General features: G+C 38.6%; 1 protein-coding gene across 1 annotated transcript in view; it reads left to right on the top strand.

Annotated features, from left to right (window-relative positions):
- GRID2 (glutamate ionotropic receptor delta type subunit 2) overlaps positions 1-19,116 on the top strand; it is a 1,309,423-nt gene that overhangs the window by 1,156,932 nt on the left and 133,375 nt on the right.

Here is a 19,116-nt window from a genome sequence, read left to right as displayed (position 1 = left end):
TTCCTCTTCAAACGGCTTTTGCTGCATCCCATAGGTTTTGGAGTGTTGTATCTTTGTTGTCATTTGCTGCCAGGTATTTTTGGATTTCCTCTTTGATTTCTTCAGTGATCCATTGGTTGTTTAGTAGCATGTTGTTGAGTCTCCACGTGTTTGTGTTTTTTGCAGATTTTTTTCCTGTTGTTGATTTCCAGTCATATAGCGTTGTGGTCAGAAAAGATGCTTGATATGATTTCAATGTTCTTACAGTTACCGAGGTTGGATTTGTAGTCCAGGATGTGATGGATCTTAGAGAATGATGAGATGGAATGTCCTATAAATATCTCTTAAGTCCATCTGGTTTAGTGCTTCATTCAGGGCCTGTGTTTCCTGATTGATTTTCTGTCTGGGTGATCTGTCCATTGCTGTAAGTGGGGTGTTAAAGTCCCCCACTATGATTGTGTTATTGTCAATTTGTCCTTTTAAGGTTGTTAGCAGTTGCGTTATATATTGTAGTGAACCTATGCTGGGTGAGTAGATATTTAAAATTGTTAAATCTTCTTCTTGGATTGATCCATTGATCATTATGTAATGTCTTTGTCCCTTAAAATATTCTTCATTTTAATGTCTGTTTTGTCTGATATGAGTATTGCTACTCCAGCTTTCTTTTGATGCCCGTTTGCATGAAATATTTTCTTCCATCCTCTCACTTTCAATTTGTATGTGTCCCTAGAAGTGAGGTGGGTCTCTAGAAGACAGCACATACATGGATCGTGTTTTTGTATTCATTCAACCAGTCTCTGTATTTTGGTTAGGGCATTTAGTCCATTAACATTTAAGGTATTATTGTTTTGTATGTTACTGCCATTTTATTAATTGCTTTGGATTTGTTTTTGTTGCTCTTTTTTCTTTCCTGCTTCTCGTGTTCTCTCTGCCTAGAGAAGTTTCTTTAGTATTTGTTGTAAGGCTGGTTTAGTGTTGCTGAATTCTCTCAGCTTTTGCTTATCTGTGAAGGTTTTGATTTCTCCCTCAAATCTGAATGAGAGCCTTGCTGGGTAGAGTAATCTTGGTTGAAGGTTTTTTTTCCTTTCCTCACATTAAGTATATCATGCCACTCCCTTCTGGCCTGCAGAGTTTCTGCTGAAAACTCTGCTGATTACCTTATTGGGGTTCCCTTGTATGTTGCTTGTTTCTTTTCCCTAGCTGCTTTCTAGATTTTCTCTTTGTCTTTAATTTTGGTCAGTTTGATTAATATGCGTCTTGGGGTGTTCCTGCTTGTGCTTCCTGGATTTGAGTGAGTGGATCCTTTCCCATGTTAGGGAAATTTTCAGCTATTATCTCTTGGAATATTCTTTCTGTCCCCTTCTCTCTCTCTCCTCCTTCTGGCACCCCTATAATACAGTTGTTGGTGCATTTAATGTTGTCCCAGAGTTCTCTTCATTTGCTTTCAATCTTTTTTCTTTTCTGTTCTGCATCTGTAATTTCCACTAGTCTGTCCTCCACCTTGCTTATTTGTTCTTCTGCCTCCTGTATTCTGCTTTAGCTGCTTCTAGTGAATTTTTTATTTCAGTTATTGTATTTTGCATCTCTTCTTGTTTAAGTTTTAGATCTTGTATCTCTTTGCTCAGTGTTTCCTGTAAGTCATCCATCTTTGCCTCCAGTTCATTTCCAATGTCTTGCATCATCTTCAACATCAACAGTCTAAAGTCTTTTTCCTGGAGGCTGAGAATCTCCTCATCACTTAGCTGATTTTCTGGGGGTTTTCCTCTCTCCCTCATCTGAGTTATAGTTCTCTGTCTTCTCATTTTTATAGGTTTTTGGTGTGGTGACCTTTTTATAGATAATACAATTGTAGCCTCTCTTACTTCTGGTGTCTGCCCCCCATGTGGCTGGATTCAGTATGGGGGCTTGCTGAAGGCTTCCTGATGGGAGGGGCTGATGCCTGCCCACTGGTAGGTGGAGCTGATTCTAATCCCTCTGGTGGGTGGGGCTTAGTCTCTGGATGGGATTAGAGGCAGCTGTGTTCCTGGGGGTCTTTAGGCAGCCCCTGTTTACTGAGGGGTGGGGTTGTGATCCCATCTGGATTGTTGTTTGCCCTGGGTCTTCTCAGGGCTGACTGAAGGGTGGGACCAGATTTTCCCAAAATGGCCACCTCTAGAGAAAGGCACAGCTGCTGAATATTCCCAAGAGCTTTGCTTCCAATGTCCTTCCCTCACAACAAGCCATGTTCACCTCTGTTTTCCCAGGATGTCCTCCAGGAACTGCAGTCAGGTTTGACCCAGATTCCTATGGACACTTTGCTTTGCCCTGGGACCCAGTGCACGTGAATGTCTGTGTGTACCTTTTAAGAATGGGGTCTCCGTTTCCCCCAGTCCTGTGGAGCTCCTGCGCACAAGCCCCACTGACCTTCAATGCCAGATGCTCCAGGGGCTCTTTCCTCCCGGTGCCAGATCCCCACACATGAGAGTTTGATGTGGGGCTCAGAACTCTCACTCCTGTAGGTGAGTCTCTGTGAACCAGTTAGTCTCCAGTCTGTGGGGCTTCCCACCCAGGAGGTATGCAGTTGTTTATATCATGAAATCGGCCCTCCTACCTCCTCTTTGTCTTCTGGAGTAGGATATATTTTTTAAGATTTCTGGTCCATTTGGGTGAAGATTGCTCAGCTTTTAGTTGTGAATTTTGTTGTTTTTAGGAGAGAAGTTGAGTTCCAGTCCTTCTATTCCTCCAGCTTAATCCCATTGTCAAGTGCATTTCCTTTTATTCTTTCTTTTCTCCTGATCCAAGCATTTTCTCTAAGACATGTGCTTTGTATAAGAAAAATAACCTATATGTGTTTTAGTATTTAGTGTATATTCAAGTTATTCATATATTGATTGGGGGGCAAGAGACCAGATGGTAAAGTTCTAAGCAAAGAAGAAGGGTACAATTTTTCCTGGTAATGGACGCATGAAGGAGTAGGAAAATGATGAAACAAATTGTTTGTTTTCTTACTAATCTAAGAAAAAGAGTTTAGAAGTATATTCAAATTGCCTAGGCCTGTATTTTTCACTATACCAGGAAAAAAGATACAAATCAGAAAATTGTATGTCTCCCCCCCTCAAAATATATTTCTTGACCATTATCTGGTTGAATATACATAATGAGCAAAAAAGAAACCACAGTCCCTGCTCTCATGGAACTTAACATGAGCAGGAACTGAAGGTTAACCTCAAGTCTTCTGTGGTACCCTTGCAAAATCAAGAGATAAAGACCACAAGAGTTCCTGTGCTTTATAAAGTGTACAAGCCTTTTTGTCAGCTTTCTGAAAAAGTCCTGATATTGTTAGGGAGTAAATGCGCATTTAATATCTACTTAACTCGGGTCATATTGTTTTCTGTTTTGACTTCCAGAAGAAAATGGGTTTAGTAATGATAATAATAAAATGGGCACAGTTATTTAGAAGGGAGTGTTTATGCCAAGAAAATTACCGAGGCAGATAAAGATTTGCAAGGAGATGGCATTTTTCCTGTAATTGCTCTCTGGATGTCTGTGCTGCAGGTTTGATTCAGGGCCGGCTGCTGTTTGAGAGCTTCTTTCCTTGCTGCAAGAGGTCTGCAGCATCACCTAATGATTCTTTATCTGCTCTTCTGTGGTTTCATCTTAACTACCATAGCAACACTAACAGTGCTAGCCCACACCGCCATCAACATTCCAGAGAAAGGCTTGTCTTCTTTCACAAGACTGCTCTCACATTTGCTGTCAAGCATTCCCAATTCATCAGATGTATACTTTTTTAAAATGTTTTCCTGGGGAAGAAAAATAAGTATTTGAGAGATGGTTATGATATTTTTTAGCCTACTGTGCAAATCTGTATTGCTTTAGCATCAGAGCATTTCCAGGCTTTGTGGGTCCTAAAGCTTGTACAATTATTACTTTTAAAAAACCCATCAAATTTAAATCCTGAATTAGATACAAATAATGAATATTTACGAGATTGTATCACATTACAAATTTAAGAGAGCTGATACCATAGGTATCACAAAATCCAGAAAGATAACCTTAAGTTGTTTTAATTAACTGCCAAACATGCTTCTGTAATAGTTTTTTTCCCTCTAATCTCCTATGTGTATATGCATTGATTTCCTCTTTATGAAGGACTTTGTAAGATAATTTTCTGTAGAGAGATTATAAAGATAACTCAGTCTTTCCACTAGCATGGTGATCAAGATCAGTTTTTTCTTATTATCGACAGTCTAAAATAGCTTTCTTCCACCTTCACAGCTCATTATTGGTTATGACATGTAAATTTTTAAAACTGTTGCAAAATGGGGGAAATCCTTAATCAAGTTTATTTCACATATAAACTGCCAGATTTAGAAGGACATTTCACAGACTAGTTGTGGCTCTGAATATTTTGAACAGATTTTCTCCTCAACTATTCACATTGTTACCATGTCAAGCAATAGAGGATGTGATCGTATCACAGTTCAGCATCTGACCCTCAATACATCACTCTGATGAATGGTTGGAGTATTCCAGGTATGAGAGCTGTAACTATAGAAATGACTGCAAATTACTAAAAGAATTTTTCCAAATTTATTTAAAAATATACCCAAGTCAACTGCCCCTTAGCCTGCTGCAAAAAATACCTAAGGCTATTTCATTGCCACCTGACCAAGGGAAAGTGTAACACAGGGGAAAGTGGTGTGGAAAATGACAGTGGTCTTAACTGACTGCAATTAAATTATTTTTGTGTGTGTCTTTTTAGGGCCACACCTGCGGCACATGGAGGTTCCCAGACTAGGTGTCTGAGCTGTAGCTGCCGGCCTACACCAGATCCACAGCAACAGCAACAGCAACACCAGATCCCAGCCACATCTGTGACCTACACCATAGCTCGCGCCAACACTAGATCCTTAACCCACTGAATGAGGCCAGGGATCGAACCTGTGTACTCATGGATACTAGTCAGGTTCATTTCTGCTGAGCCACAATAGGAACTTGGCAATTGAAACATTTTCATCTTGCCAAACAACTAAGGGATCCTGACACCTGAGCTCTATTAGCTCCCCAGTGAGTTGCTTCTGCTCACTCGACCTTTGCACACCCAGCCCCCTTAGACTCTGTCTGGCCCAAGAGAAAGTCGGCATCTTACAAGGTTTGCTTAACATTCCTCTCAGGCATCCTAACTGCATCCTGCTTTCATTTCCTTTAGCTGTGTCACTTCTTTATCAGACCAAAGACTGATTGATCATAAGACAAGTAAGACTGAGGAGCTGAAAAGACATGCATGCATCATTTGGACCCTCCCCAACCCTCTGATCTATGTTCTTGAGTATGAAAGGCTTTCCAAAAATTATCTTGGAGAATGGGCTGAGCTTACATCTCTGAGCTTTCAGATTTACATCTTCCTTTTTATTTTATTTTTGTAGAAGACACATAAGAGAACTGAGATGTACAGTGAATATGAAAGAGAATGAGTGCCAGTGACTTCAGTGAATATTGATCAAAATATTTTTTTTTCCTGATGTGTTATGGTTAGGTTTCTCAGTGAAGTGCTGCCAGCATTTGCTGGACCACAGTCTCCAGAACATTAAATGAAACAGAATACAGCTTTATCACCAAGTCAATTAAACATGCAGAAGGTGGGGGGAAGCTTTCATTAAATCGTACAAATGGACTCTTAGTTTATTCTCGTCCCCAGTTTTCCACCATCAAAAGCTGAGGAAGAAGGATACTAATATGATGATACCATAACCTCCACTGACAGCACAATAATTGTTTCATTCTGAGCATTTTGAGAAAGAACCTCTGTTTTCAGGCTGGTTACATCAGCCATATATCTTTGACTGGTGTGTGGAGTAAAACTTATTAGATAGATGTGAAACAGCTTACTATTTTGCCATGCCGGGCACGAATACTTTAGACAGTTTTTATGTTCACACAACCATGCCATATTTTAAATGAACATCACCACTTTCCTTAGCACATTTTGAAATCACTCTGCAAAGCACTGAATGGTTGATTATTAGAAATCCAGCAATGAAGAAAGTGGAAAGTGAGTTTCATGACTCAAGGAGGAAGAAATTTTCCCCTGCCCCTCCAGGTTCTTCTGGCTGGTCTAAAAGCTGAATTGACATGAGTCAGATTAACAGGAAAAAAATCACACCAAAGTTTAGTAACACATATTCATGGGAGAATAACATGTACACATAGGAGAGACCCAGGAAAACTGAGTGACTCCCCCAAATGGCCAGAACCCTCACCTTAAATACCAGCTTCAGCCAAAGACAAAAGAGGAAGCTGAAGGTAGAGTTGGGGACCTCAAAGAGGAGAAAGGCAATTCCTATGGATATGGAAAAGCAAACTGGTAAACAGATGTCTAGTGGACCATGCAGAGACAGTAAGACACAGAACTTGCTCGGTTTCCCTGCTTACATATACACATTCAGTACAAGAATTAACTATGGTCATACCCCCCTTCCTGGGACATGTCCTCTATCTACCCTTCTTTTAGGCAGTTAGAGGGATGGTCAAAGGTGCTTTCAAAGTCTTTTGGACCTAGATTGTTTTCAGCTCAAAATAATCTGCATGCTAAAGAGACATTTTTGAGGTAGCAAGTTTTGTTCCCCTACTGGGGTATAATAAACCAGAGCTCAATGTATGTCCAAGGCCTCCATGTTCCAAGCCTACAACCTGCTAGTGATAGTCAGGGCTAAATTTCAGGTTTGTTTATTAGTCCAAAACCCTTTTACCTAAAATATTTTTTTCAATCAAATCTGCATTGATGACTAATTGTATGTGATGTGATGCTCAGCTTATGAATTAGACTAAGCAGTATCTATGGTAGTCTAAGATGGTACCTTATTGTCTTTTGCTTATAATGAATGAATATAAAAATGTCAACTCTTAAAAAAATAAGATGTGGTTTAAATTTTTCATAAAATCCTGTATCAATGCTCTGCATATTTTGGTTTCCTATTGCTGCCCTAACAAATCATCACAAACAGTGGCTTAAAACAAGACAAATTTATTATCTTATAGTTCAGTAGATCAAAATCTTGAAATAGGTCTTAACAAGCTAAAATTAATATGGTGCCAGAGGCATGTGCTTCCTAGAAGATCCAAAGGAGAGTTCATTCCTTCGTTTTTCCCACCTTTAGAAGTCACCCACACTCCGTGGCTCATGGCCTCTTTCTCCATCAGCATGACATCTCCCAATCTCCCTTGGTCTCTAACCCTCCTGGCAGCCTCCTTAAAAAGACCCTGGTGATTGCATTAGGCCAAGTGGATAATCCCAGGTAATGTCCCATCTCAAAATCCTCAGTTTAATCCATTTAATGTACCTAGTTTCTTTTTTTTTTTGTATAAATAGCATATTCGCAGGCTTCAGGGATTAGGATGTTAACTTTTAGGGGGAAGGAGAAGATAGCGGACCCCATGCTTTCTACCACACTGCCCCCGCTTCACTAAAAATTCTTGTTTTAACTTGTTCCTCATTGTATTTTGCTGTTTTAAGCTTATCAGGAGTAGGATGAAAAGTAGCTGTATTTTCAGACATTTGCCCCAAATAAATATAGTTTATGACATTTAAAAAAAAAAAAAAAAACTATGTACCTCTCTCGTACTCCATTTTTATAATGGAGACCTTGTTATAGATTTGTTTTCTCTAGGAAACAATAAGGAGAAAAACTTAAAAGAAATCAAATTGTGAGAGAATCTCCAGATTGTGAGAATAAAGAACTCTTCAGGTTCTTCAAAGGGTGATAAATTAGAAACATTTTTATATGCTCTTGTATCAGTTTCCAAGGACTGTCATCACCAGAAACTTGCTAGCTTAAAACAATAGGATGTATTGGCTCATAGTTCTGGAGGCCAGATGTTTGAAATTAAGGTGTTGGCAGGGTCACGCTCTCTGGAGTCTCTAGGAAAGAAACCTTCCTTTTCCTTCCAGCTCCTAGTGGATCCATGCATTCCTTGGCTTATGGCAACATCACTTCACTCTTCTGCCTCTGTCTTCAAGTCACCTTCTCTGTATCTCTGTGTATCCTTTTTTCTCTTACAGGAACATTGTCATTGGCTTCAGGACCTATCCTAATCCTCACCTCCAGCCTTACCTTAATTACATCTGCAACACCCCCTTTCCAAATAAGGTCATATTCTGATGAGGTTCCAGATGGACATGAATGGGGGGGGAGAACACTATTCAACCTACTACAGACATAAAGATGAATTAAAGAATTATTCTTGGAGTTCGTGTCATGGCTCAGCAGAAACGAATCCAACTAGGAACCATGAGGTTGCGGGTTTGATCCCTGGCCTCTCTCAGTGGGTTAAGGATCCGGCATTGCCATGAACTGTGGTGTAGGTCACAGACAAGGCTCAGATCCTGCATTGCTGTGGCTGTGGTGTAGGCCAGCAGCTGTAGCTCTGATTCAACCCCTAGCCTGGGAAACTCCTTTGCCGCTGGTGCAGCCCTAAAAAAAAAAGAAAAGACAAAAATAATTATTTTTTATAATTAATTTGCTGGTTAGTTTTCTACACTTGTCCTGACTTGAAAAAATAAATAAGAAATAACTAGCTTTCTTCTTCCTCAATGCTTTGGACCTTTTTTCCTGTTATTATTAATATTGCCCCAGGTCTTAGGAATATCCTCAATGCTAAATATTAGGAAGCAGAAGAGAAACAGTAGTGGTCCTTTTTGGGTGTTGTTTACTATGTGCTTGGCATAGTGCTTGGTATTTTACAAACATTCAACTCCGCAACCATCAGATGGTTTTATTCTGCACATCTTACACATGAAAAACTGAAGTTCGAAAGCCTTAATGATTTGGTTCGCATACATAGGAAGTAGCAGAGGTCAGAATCAGACACCAATAAAACATCCCCCTCTCTTCCAACTTTCCAGAGTCTTCATCACAAGATCCATCCTGTCCCAATCTGTTTCCCAAACACCTTGTTCTCCTTCAAGGATTTGAATTCACCTCTAGGCTTACACGCTAGCAACTAATAATTAATGCATAGCGTTCAAGGTTTTTGCATACAAACCACAAAAATAACAACAATAGCAACAACAGCTAGAAATTTAGAAGTTTGAAAAGGAGTGGTAAAACCAACCAACAACTAAGACATCCGTTAACAGTGTTATTGGATTTAGGAGCCACAGGAAGCAGATGGAAAATGGAGAAACATTTCCAGAGACATTGAAAAAAAATCCCTTATTAAATTGGAAAGGGTTTTAAGATTCTGGTCTTAGGTCACAAATGAAACAATTATAGGAAAATATGACTTTATAAGTAAAAATATATCCAGAAATTCCTTGACTTACAAAATGATCTTACCTTGGGAAAAAACATATTTTTAAAAATCTTTTGAATAGAAGGTGCTGGCCCTCTAGAGTCTCTTGACTTTATACGGTAACTATGCAAGTAAACAAATCAAAGTAAAAAATAAAATTGTTACCATGTTTATTGAGAAACAGAACTTGGAAAACAATAAATGATCATTTGAATGGTCTTTAAACAGCAAGGTATCTGGGGTATTGACAGAATTAGTAAAGAAACTGGCAATTCTACCTCTTGGTAAGTATTTAATATAAGGAGAGCTTTTTAAAATTTTTCCTCTTTTCTAATTCTTTTATATTTTCCCTCACTGATTTTAAATGTTACTCTTTTATTTGAAGAATGCTTCCTTTCTTTGTAATCGAGCTATTTTCTAGTGTTGAAGTTTTCCTTATTTTGTAAGAGAACATAATAAAATCCTTGCGAGGGCTATACACGGAATATCCATCTTTAGTAAAAATCAGTAACAGTTCTCTTAAATTGCTGATGTGTGCTAGTACTCTGTCCTGAGCCCTCTACTCTCTCCTTCACATGCTCCATCGGTGATTCTATATCAAACAGTGAGTTACTAACATCTTTTAAAATGATGATAGACAAACCGACAGCCCCAGAGGTCCTACTCCTAAGCATATATTGTACTTGCCCACTCGGACCACTTAAGTGTTCAGTCATCTTAATTTCCATATATCCAGAACTAATCTCATCACCCTTCATTGCCAAACTGGCCCTTCTGTGGATGGCCATGCCAACGTCCCAGTCAACCAATCCAGATATCCCAGTCTTGTCCCAGATGGTTCCTTCATACTCAGGACATACATGTCTCCTAAACATTCCTCCTACCCTTCCCTTCTCTTCTGTTCATTATAATAGCTCTCTGCCCAGACTCTGGAGTCCATCAAATCATCATCCCACGGTCATTAAGTAGTTTTATAAAACTGAAATCCTTCGATGGCTTGCCTTGGCTTTCAAGATCAATAATAATGATGATTGCCATTTTTATGTTTATTACATGTCAGATACTCTTCTAGACACTTGACATTCATTTCCGTGCACTAGTTCTCATCTGTCATGAATCTTGTAGGATAGATATTACTCTAATTTTATAAATGGGGGAAACTTAACTAACTTGCCCAAGACTAGTGAGCCCAGTTAGTGGTAAGCTGGGGCTCAATCCAAGGATCGTCTGGAAGTAAAGCTTTCTATTCCACTGGACCTGTTGCTAAACTAAAATTCATTAAATCAGCATATGGGCTTTTCATGATCTGTGGCACTTAACTGCTGAGCCTCCCTAGCTTGGGCAGTTGTTTTAGTAATACCGCGGTATCTGATATGCCTTTTTCTTTCTGTCCTCCTTTTTCTTTCTTTCTTTTTCTTTCTTCTCTCTATGTCTCTGTCTCTCTCTAAACTTCATACATTTGTACTTTAAAAAAAAATTCAAGAATACATTCAGATAATTTTAAAAATTCAAATGAAGAAGTAATTAGAGTAAATTACCCCTCCTCTACACAGTCCCAATCTCCTCCCAAGAGCACTAATTGCTTTCACACCCGTAGTCTTGACTGTGAATTCGTTTAATCTAGAGACTTGGATCTCCTCTGCCCTGGGAAGTTTCCTTCCATTATTGCTCTTTATTGACTCTGCTCTCCACCTCTGGAACTCCTGTAGAGCAATCTTTGTGCCACAGACTGCTATGGCAATCTGGTAAAGCTTATGGAACTACATTTAAAGTTATATAAAATTACATTCATAGGATTACAGAGAAAATCAATTATATTCAATTATCAAAATAATATAAAGTATGATATAGTAATAAAATTATTTGTAAATGCATCAGCAGAATGATCTAGGAGTACATTTAATAGGTATCTAAATTCTGAAGTAGTAATGAGCATAAATTATATTTTGAGATACTTGCAGCAATGTATACTGTCATATGAAAATACCTCTACTTTCTGTTGGTAATAAATTCACACGTACTACCAGCACTACTGTTATTTTTTCAACATTCATCATGGAAGCAATTATTAAATTCAGTTAGAGTTTACTGAAAAAGATGTAATTTCTTTTTCTCTCCAAGGATTCCTTGAAATCTATCCATGGCTTTATTTTAGTCCTATTGGGATTTTAAAATCACTATACCTCTGTGTTTTTTACATTTCCTCTCATACTTGTCAACTCTTTATCTTTTTATGCTGTGTTCTTGGATTCACTTTCTATTTAAATATTTTATTCTATTGGTAAAAAGAGCTTGTATTACATTATAAGTATTTTTTCTATGTCTTATGCTAAAATTTCATGTCTAAAATAATGAGGCAATTACAGCTAGAAGCATTCAATCAAAGATAAGTTCTGTGTGAAAATAGAATGTGTACATGTATGTGTAACTGGGTCATCATGTTGTACAGTAGAAAAAAAATTGTATTGGGGAAATAACTATTAAAAAAATAAAAAATAAACAAAATTTAAAAGAAAAAAGATAAGTTTCCCTCATGGACTTGGAGAACAGACTTATGATTGCCAAGGGGAAGGCGAAGGGAGTAAGATGTACTGAGAGTCTGTGGTTAATAGATGCAAAGTATTGCATTTGGAGTGGACAAGCAATGGGATCCTGCTGTATAGCACAGGGAACTATATCCAGTCACTTGTGATGGAATGTGACAGAGGATAATGTGAGAAAAAGAATGTGTATGTATATATATCCTTATCTATATCTGTATCTATATCTATGTGACTGGGTCACTTTGCTGTACAGTAGAAACTTGACAGAATACTGTAAACTGATTGTAATTGAAAAAATAAAAATTATAAAAAACAAAAAAAGGTAAGTTTCCAAAAGAAAGAGAAATCACAGTGAGGTGAATGTAGATTCCTTTAGAGAAGTGATGTTAATGAAACCACTAAAAGTGCTTATTAAATGATTATTATTTGTGTAAGACTAGATAATGGTTATTAAATGATTATTATTTGTGTAAGACTAGATAAACCCAGAGAAGATCCCCAAATTCAGAGATGATAATCCTAATTTAGCATTTGCTGTTATTTTATGTTTAGTCTGGAAAACAATTCAATAGTCATTCAATTTGGAAATGAAAATATTTGTGTGAAATTACCTTCATGAAAACTCTGAACAAATACAAAGAATGATCCATGACTCCGCAATAGTTACATGTTTTACATGGTAAAGGATAAGAGCTGGTTTCTCCAAATAGAAATTACTGCCTCATGAAGAGAAGAAGAAGATGGAGGGAGGAGGAGATTAGGAGAAGAGAGATGTGGTTTTTAAATGTATAAATTAAAAAGGTTACAGAATAAAACAAAACAAACCCTACAGGGACACATTGAAATTTCTTTTGCCATTGGCATGACAGTTTTTTTATTCCCATTCAGTGTGTTCCTAACGTTTGCCTCTCTTTTCCTTCTCGTTGATATCATACCAGACTCTAAAAGATCAGGCTACAAAGCTGAGAATAACCTGTCAGCCAAAGCTGACAGACATGGCAGATCACCAGTGGCCAACTCTGTTCATATCCTGTGCTTTACAGTAGCTATTCAAGGCAGAGGGAAACAGGAAATGCATCAAACCCCAGAGTAATTGTCCATTTGTTTCTGTTGCCATCAGCTAATGCTCTCATTCCGATAACATACCCACCCATCAGCCCCACTGAAATCAGTGAGCAACTTCCCTTAAAGGCTACAGAGTCGCACTCACGATGGCCTCCAGCAGCCAGGCAGAGGGGACGCCTGAGCATTCTCCCAGTGCTGCTGGGAAGCCCAAGCCCTGAGCAGAGGTTAAAAATATTTACATCCCCTGACAAGAAGTAAAAGTCAAGATATACCCCCTCAAAGGCATGGATTTGGGGCCTCTCTAAACAAATCAGGAAATTTGACTACCCTGAGCTGATTTCCAGCAAGACAGCACTCTGTTGGAACCAGGTTTGGCCTGGCTGATCATGTGTTTCATCATCCACGTTACACACACACTGGAGTCCCAGGTCTTCCTACTGGATCTCAGCGATGTTCATAATCCTGCCCTCTCTTACTTTTCAGAAGTGCTGGCCCTTCTTCCGGTGGTGGCCTCATGCCCCTAACCCTCAGGATTCAACTTGACTTTCATCTCTTTAGGGAGCCTTTCAGGAGCACCCCAGCCTACAGTGATTCCCCACTCTTTACTGTCAGTGACCCATGTGATTCTGCAGCAGTTAGTTGTCATCTCTCTTATGACCCTTTGTGGTGGATATCCTGACCTCTAATGAAATACTTCACTTTTGGTGAGAATATATAATTTTTTGCCTTCTGTTCACTTATCACATAATTTTTCTACAAGTATAACAAGTTCTACTGTCTGTGACTTAGGACCAAAACCTAGCATCACTACTAATTTACTTGCAGCATAAGTTATTGATCCTCTGTAATCTTTGATCAGTTATAATATTTGGAAAATGAGGATAAGAGTAACACTTCATGAGAGTGCATGGTAAGCATTTTTCGCACGTTCCAAGTGCCTGGGATAGTTAGAACTCCGTAAAAGAGTTTGTGTAGTTATTATTGTCTCTCCCATTGTGATTCTCTTGAGAGCTATTAAAGTGACTTACCACTGATTTCTTTTTGCTCATAAGCCTTTTGCTGTCTAAAAGTTTACACAGCTAACATTCCTCAATTCTTCCTGGTAATTAATATCACCATAAAATATTATTCTAATATTCTAAGGTTCCATTGCTATTGTCAGGAAGGAAGGAATTTTCTTCTACCCTTCTAGATGCTTTAGGCAGGTCTAAAAATTGCATTGGCATGAGATAGATATAACAGGAGAAAATCAAACATAATTTTAATAACATATATACATGGGAGAGACCTAGGAAAACTGAGTAACTCACCCAAATGTGTGAAACCTCACCTTAAATACCTTCTTCAGCAAAAGACAGAGGAGGAACCTGAGGGTAGTGGTTTGGGACCTTAGAGAGGAAGAAGGCAATTGATATGGAGATGGAAAAGCAAACTGGTAAACAAATGTTTAGTGGACCATGCAGAGGCAATGAGACTTAAGAGAGGAATTTTAGCAAATAGTCTTTGCAGGGTTCCATACCCCTCTTACCGCCCCCCACCCCCAACCCCAACACACACCTAGTTAACTATAGATATCCAAAATGATAACTGTCTCCCTGGAACAGCTCATCTATCTACATTTTTTAGACAGTGAAAGGCAAAGTCAAAGATTCTTCCTTTTTTGGTCTTGTTCTCAAGTTGAAATAATCCGCATGCCAAAGAGACATCTTGAGGTGGCAGGTTTTGCTTAGCTACCTTATGATGTTACATTTCCATGACAAGAATATATAGAATGCAGATATATCGTGCAGCTCATTATTTGCTAGCCAGATAGTGATGTTAATAAATACTTCTACCTACCACTTGATTGAGCATTTGTTATGTGGCAGGCACTGTGTGAGATATTTGTTTTCCATGAGTTATTTCTTAGTTTAAAAATCTGCAAGAGTTATGTTAGGATATTCATTTTACAAATGAGAACACTTAAGTCCTGAGTAGTTAGAGAAACTATTTTCATTCAACATCTGCATGACAGAAAGGAATTTGAAATGAGACCTATCCCCTTCCCTCTATTTATCTATTCCCTGGTGTTCATTATCTAGTCCAGTATTGAGCCATTCAGAGGTAAATGGACCCTAGAAAATCTTTACAGTTTATAGAAATATTGTAATAGGACATGTTTGATGTATAATAAATTCCACTTAGAATACCATTAATTATACTCCTGTAACCCCAATTTGTATCTCCTGAAAAATAAAGGTTACTTAAGAAGGCCCAAGTCATCACTTTAAGACATTTTTCCAGACTCCAGAAGGCAAAGAGGAGGCCACATCAAGAGATAGGAGGGGCAATTTCATGATATTAACAACCGCATACCTCCTGGGTGGGAAGCCCCACAGACTGAAAACTAACTGGTTCACAGAGACTCACCTACAGGAGTGAGAGTTCTGAGCCCCACATCAAACTCTCATGTGTGGGGATCTGGCACCGGGAGGAAAGAGCCCCTGGAGCATCTGGCATTGAAGGCCAGTGGGGCTTGTGCACAGGAGCTCCACAGGACTGGGGGAAACAGAGACCCCATTCTTAAAAGGTACACACAGACATTCACATGCACTGGGTCCCAGGGCAAAGCAAAGTGTCCATAGGAATCTGGGTCAAACCTGACTGCAGTTCCTGGAGGACATCCTGGGAAAACAGAGGTGAACATGGCTTGTTGTGAGGGAAGGACATTGGAAGCAAAGCTCTTGGGAATATTCAGCAGCTGTGCCTTTCTCTAGAGGTGGCCATTTTGGGAAAATCTGGTCCCACCCTTCAGTCAGCCCTGAGAAGACCCAGGGCAAACAACAATCCAGATGGGATCACACCCTGCCCCTCAGTAAACAGGGGCTGCCTAAAGACCCCCAGGAACACAGCTGCCTCTAATCCCATCCAGAGACTAAGCCCCACCCACCAGAGGGATTAGAATCAGCTCCACCTACCAGTGGGCAGGCATCAGCCCCTCCCATCAGGAAGCCTTCAGCAAGCCCCCATACTGAATCCAACCACATGGGGGGCAGACACCAGAAGTAAGAGAGGCTACAATTGTATTATCTATAAAAAGGTCACCACACCAAAGACAGAGAACTGTAACTCAGATGAAGTAGAGAGGAAAACCCCCAGAAAATCAGCTAAGTGATGAGGAGATTCTCAGCCTCCAGGAAAAAGACTTTAGACTGTTGATGTTGAAGATGATGCAAGACATTGGAAATGAACTGGAGGCAAAGATGGATGACTTACAGGAAACACTGAGCAAAGAGATACAAGATCTAAAACTTAAACAAGAAGAGATGCAAAATACAATAACTGAAATAAAAAATTCACTAGAAGCAGCTAAAGCAGAATACAGGAGGCAGAAGAACAAATAAGCAAGGTGGAGGACAGATTAGTGGAAATTACAGATGCAGAACAGAAAAGAAAAAAGATTGAAAGCAAATGAAGAGAGTCTCAGAGAACTCTGGGACAACATTAAATGCACCAACAACTGTATTATAGGGGTGCCAGAAGGAGAAGAGAGAGAGAAAGGGACAGAAAGAATATTCCAAGAGATAATAGCTGAAAAATTCCTTCACATTGGAAAGGATCCACTCACTCAAATCCAGGAAGCACAATGAGTATCATATAAAATATACCCAAGGAGGAACACCCCAAGACGCATATTAATCAAACTGACCAAAATTAAAGACAAAGAGAAAATCTTGAAAGCAGCTAGGGACAAGAAACAAATAACATACAAGGGAACCCCAATAAGGTTATCGGCAGATTTTTCAACAGAAACTCTGCAGGCCAGAAGGGAGGAAAGGAAAAGAACCTTCAACCAAGATTACTCTATCCAGCAAGGCTCTCATTCAGATTTGAGGGAGAAATCAAAACTTTCACAAATAAGCAAAAGCTGAGAGAATTCAGCAACACTAAACCAGCCTTACAACAAATACCAAAGGAACTTCCTCTAGGCAGAAAAGAAAAGAGCAACAGGAAACAAAAATTCCACAAATGACAAGGCTCACCAGTAAATGTATATATACAGTAAAGATACGAAATCATCCATGCACAATTATGGAACCAAAATCAGAAATCATGAGAAGAGGTGGGTACAAATACAGGACACTGGAGATGAACTTGCAATTAAGAAAACAACAACTTAAAACAATCTCATATACATATAGACCCTTATATCAAAACTTCAAAATAACTGCTAACCAAAAATCTACAAAGGATACACAAACAAAGAAAATCAACTCAAATACAACACTAAAGGTAGTCATCAAACCAGAAGAGGAGAGAACAAGAGAAGAAGGGAATAAAGAAGAGCAACAAAAACAAATCCAAAGCAATTAATAAAATGGCAATAAGAACATACATAACAATAATTACCTTAAATGTTAATGGACTAAATGCCCCAACCAAAAGACATAGACTGGCTGAATGGATACAAAAACAAGATCCATATATATGCTGTCCTCAAGAGACCCACCTCACTTCTAGGGACACATACAAATTGAAAGTGAGAGGATGGAAGAAAATATTTCATGCAAACGGGCATCAAAAGAAAGCTGGAGTAGCAATACTCATATCAGACAAAACAGACATTAAAATGAAGAATATTTTAAGGGACAAAGAAAGACATTACATAATGATCAAAGGATCAATCCAAGAAGAAGATTTAACAATTTTAAATATCTACTCACCCAGCATAGGTTCACTACAATATATAACGCAACTGCTAACAACCTTAAAAGGACAAATTGACAATAACACAATCATAGTGGGGGACTTTAACACCCCACTTACAGCAATGGACAGATCACCCAGACAGAAAATCAATCAGGAAACACAGGCCCTGAATGAAGCACTAAGCCAGATGGACTTAATAGATATTTATAGGGCATTCCATCCAAAAGCAACAGAATACACATTCTTCTCAAGTGCACATGGAACATTCTCTAAGATCAATCACATCCTGGACTACAAATCCAACCTTGGTAGCTGTAAGAAAATTGAAATCATATCAAGCATCTTTTCTGACCACAACGCTATATGACTGGAAATCAACAACAGGAAAAAAATCTGCAAAAAACACAAACACGTGGAGACTCAACAACATGCTACTAAATAACCAATGGATCACTGAAGAAATCAAAGAGGAAATCCAAAAATACCTAGAAGCAAATGACAACAAAGATACAACACTCCAAAACCTATGGGATGCAGCAAAAGCCGTTCGAAGAGGAAAGGTTATAGCAATACAAGCCCACCTCAGGGAACAAGAAAAAAAAAAGCTCAAATAAACAAGCTAACTTTACATCTAAAGCAGCTTGAGAGAGAAGAATAGACAAGACCTAAAGGTAGGAGAAGGAAAGAAATCATCAAGATCAGAGCAGAAATCAATGAAATAGAAACAAAGAAAACCATAGAAAAGATCAATGAAGCGAAAAGCTGGTTCTTTGAAAAGATCAACAAAACTGATAAACCCTTAGCCAGACTTATCAAGAAAAAAAGAGAGAAGACTCAAATCAATAAAATTAGAAATGAAAAAGGAGAAGTAACAACGGACATCATAGAAATACAAAGGATCATAAGAGACTACTATATGCAACTATACGCCAATAAAATGGAAAACCTAGAAGAAATGGACAAATTCTTAGAAAAGTACAATCTTCCAAGACTAAACCAAGACGAAATAGAGAAGATGAATGGACAGATCACAAGAACTGAAATTGAAACTGTGATTAAAAAACTTCCAACAAACAAAAGTCCAGGACCAGATGGCTTCACAGGTGAATTCTATCAAACATTTAGAGAAGAGCTAACACCTATCCTTTTGAAACTATTCCAAAAAATTGCAGAGTAAGGGACACTCCCAAACTCATTCTATGAGGCCAACATCACCCTGATACCAAAACCAGACAAAAAGAGACCCCAGAAAAAAAGAAAAAAGAAAACTATAGGCCAGTTTCACTGATGAACATCGATGCAAAAATCCTCAACAAAATACTAGCAAACCACATCCAACAATACATTAAAAGGATTGTACATCATGATCAAGTGGGATTTATCCCAGGGATGCAAGGGTTCTTCAATATCCACCAATCCATCAGTGTGATACACCACATTAACAAACTGAAGAATAAAAACCATATGATCCTCTCAATAGACATGGAAAAAGCCTTTGACAACATCCAACACCCATTTCTGCTAAGAGTATTGACAGTAAAAACAAAAATAAACAAATGGAACCTAA

Source organism: Sus scrofa, chromosome 8, assembly GCF_000003025.6.
Source record: "Sus scrofa isolate TJ Tabasco breed Duroc chromosome 8, Sscrofa11.1, whole genome shotgun sequence".
NCBI classification, from domain to species: Eukaryota; Metazoa; Chordata; class Mammalia; order Artiodactyla; family Suidae; genus Sus; species Sus scrofa.
Note: the sequence above shows the minus strand (reverse complement) of the source record. Positions and strands in the feature narration are given on the sequence as shown.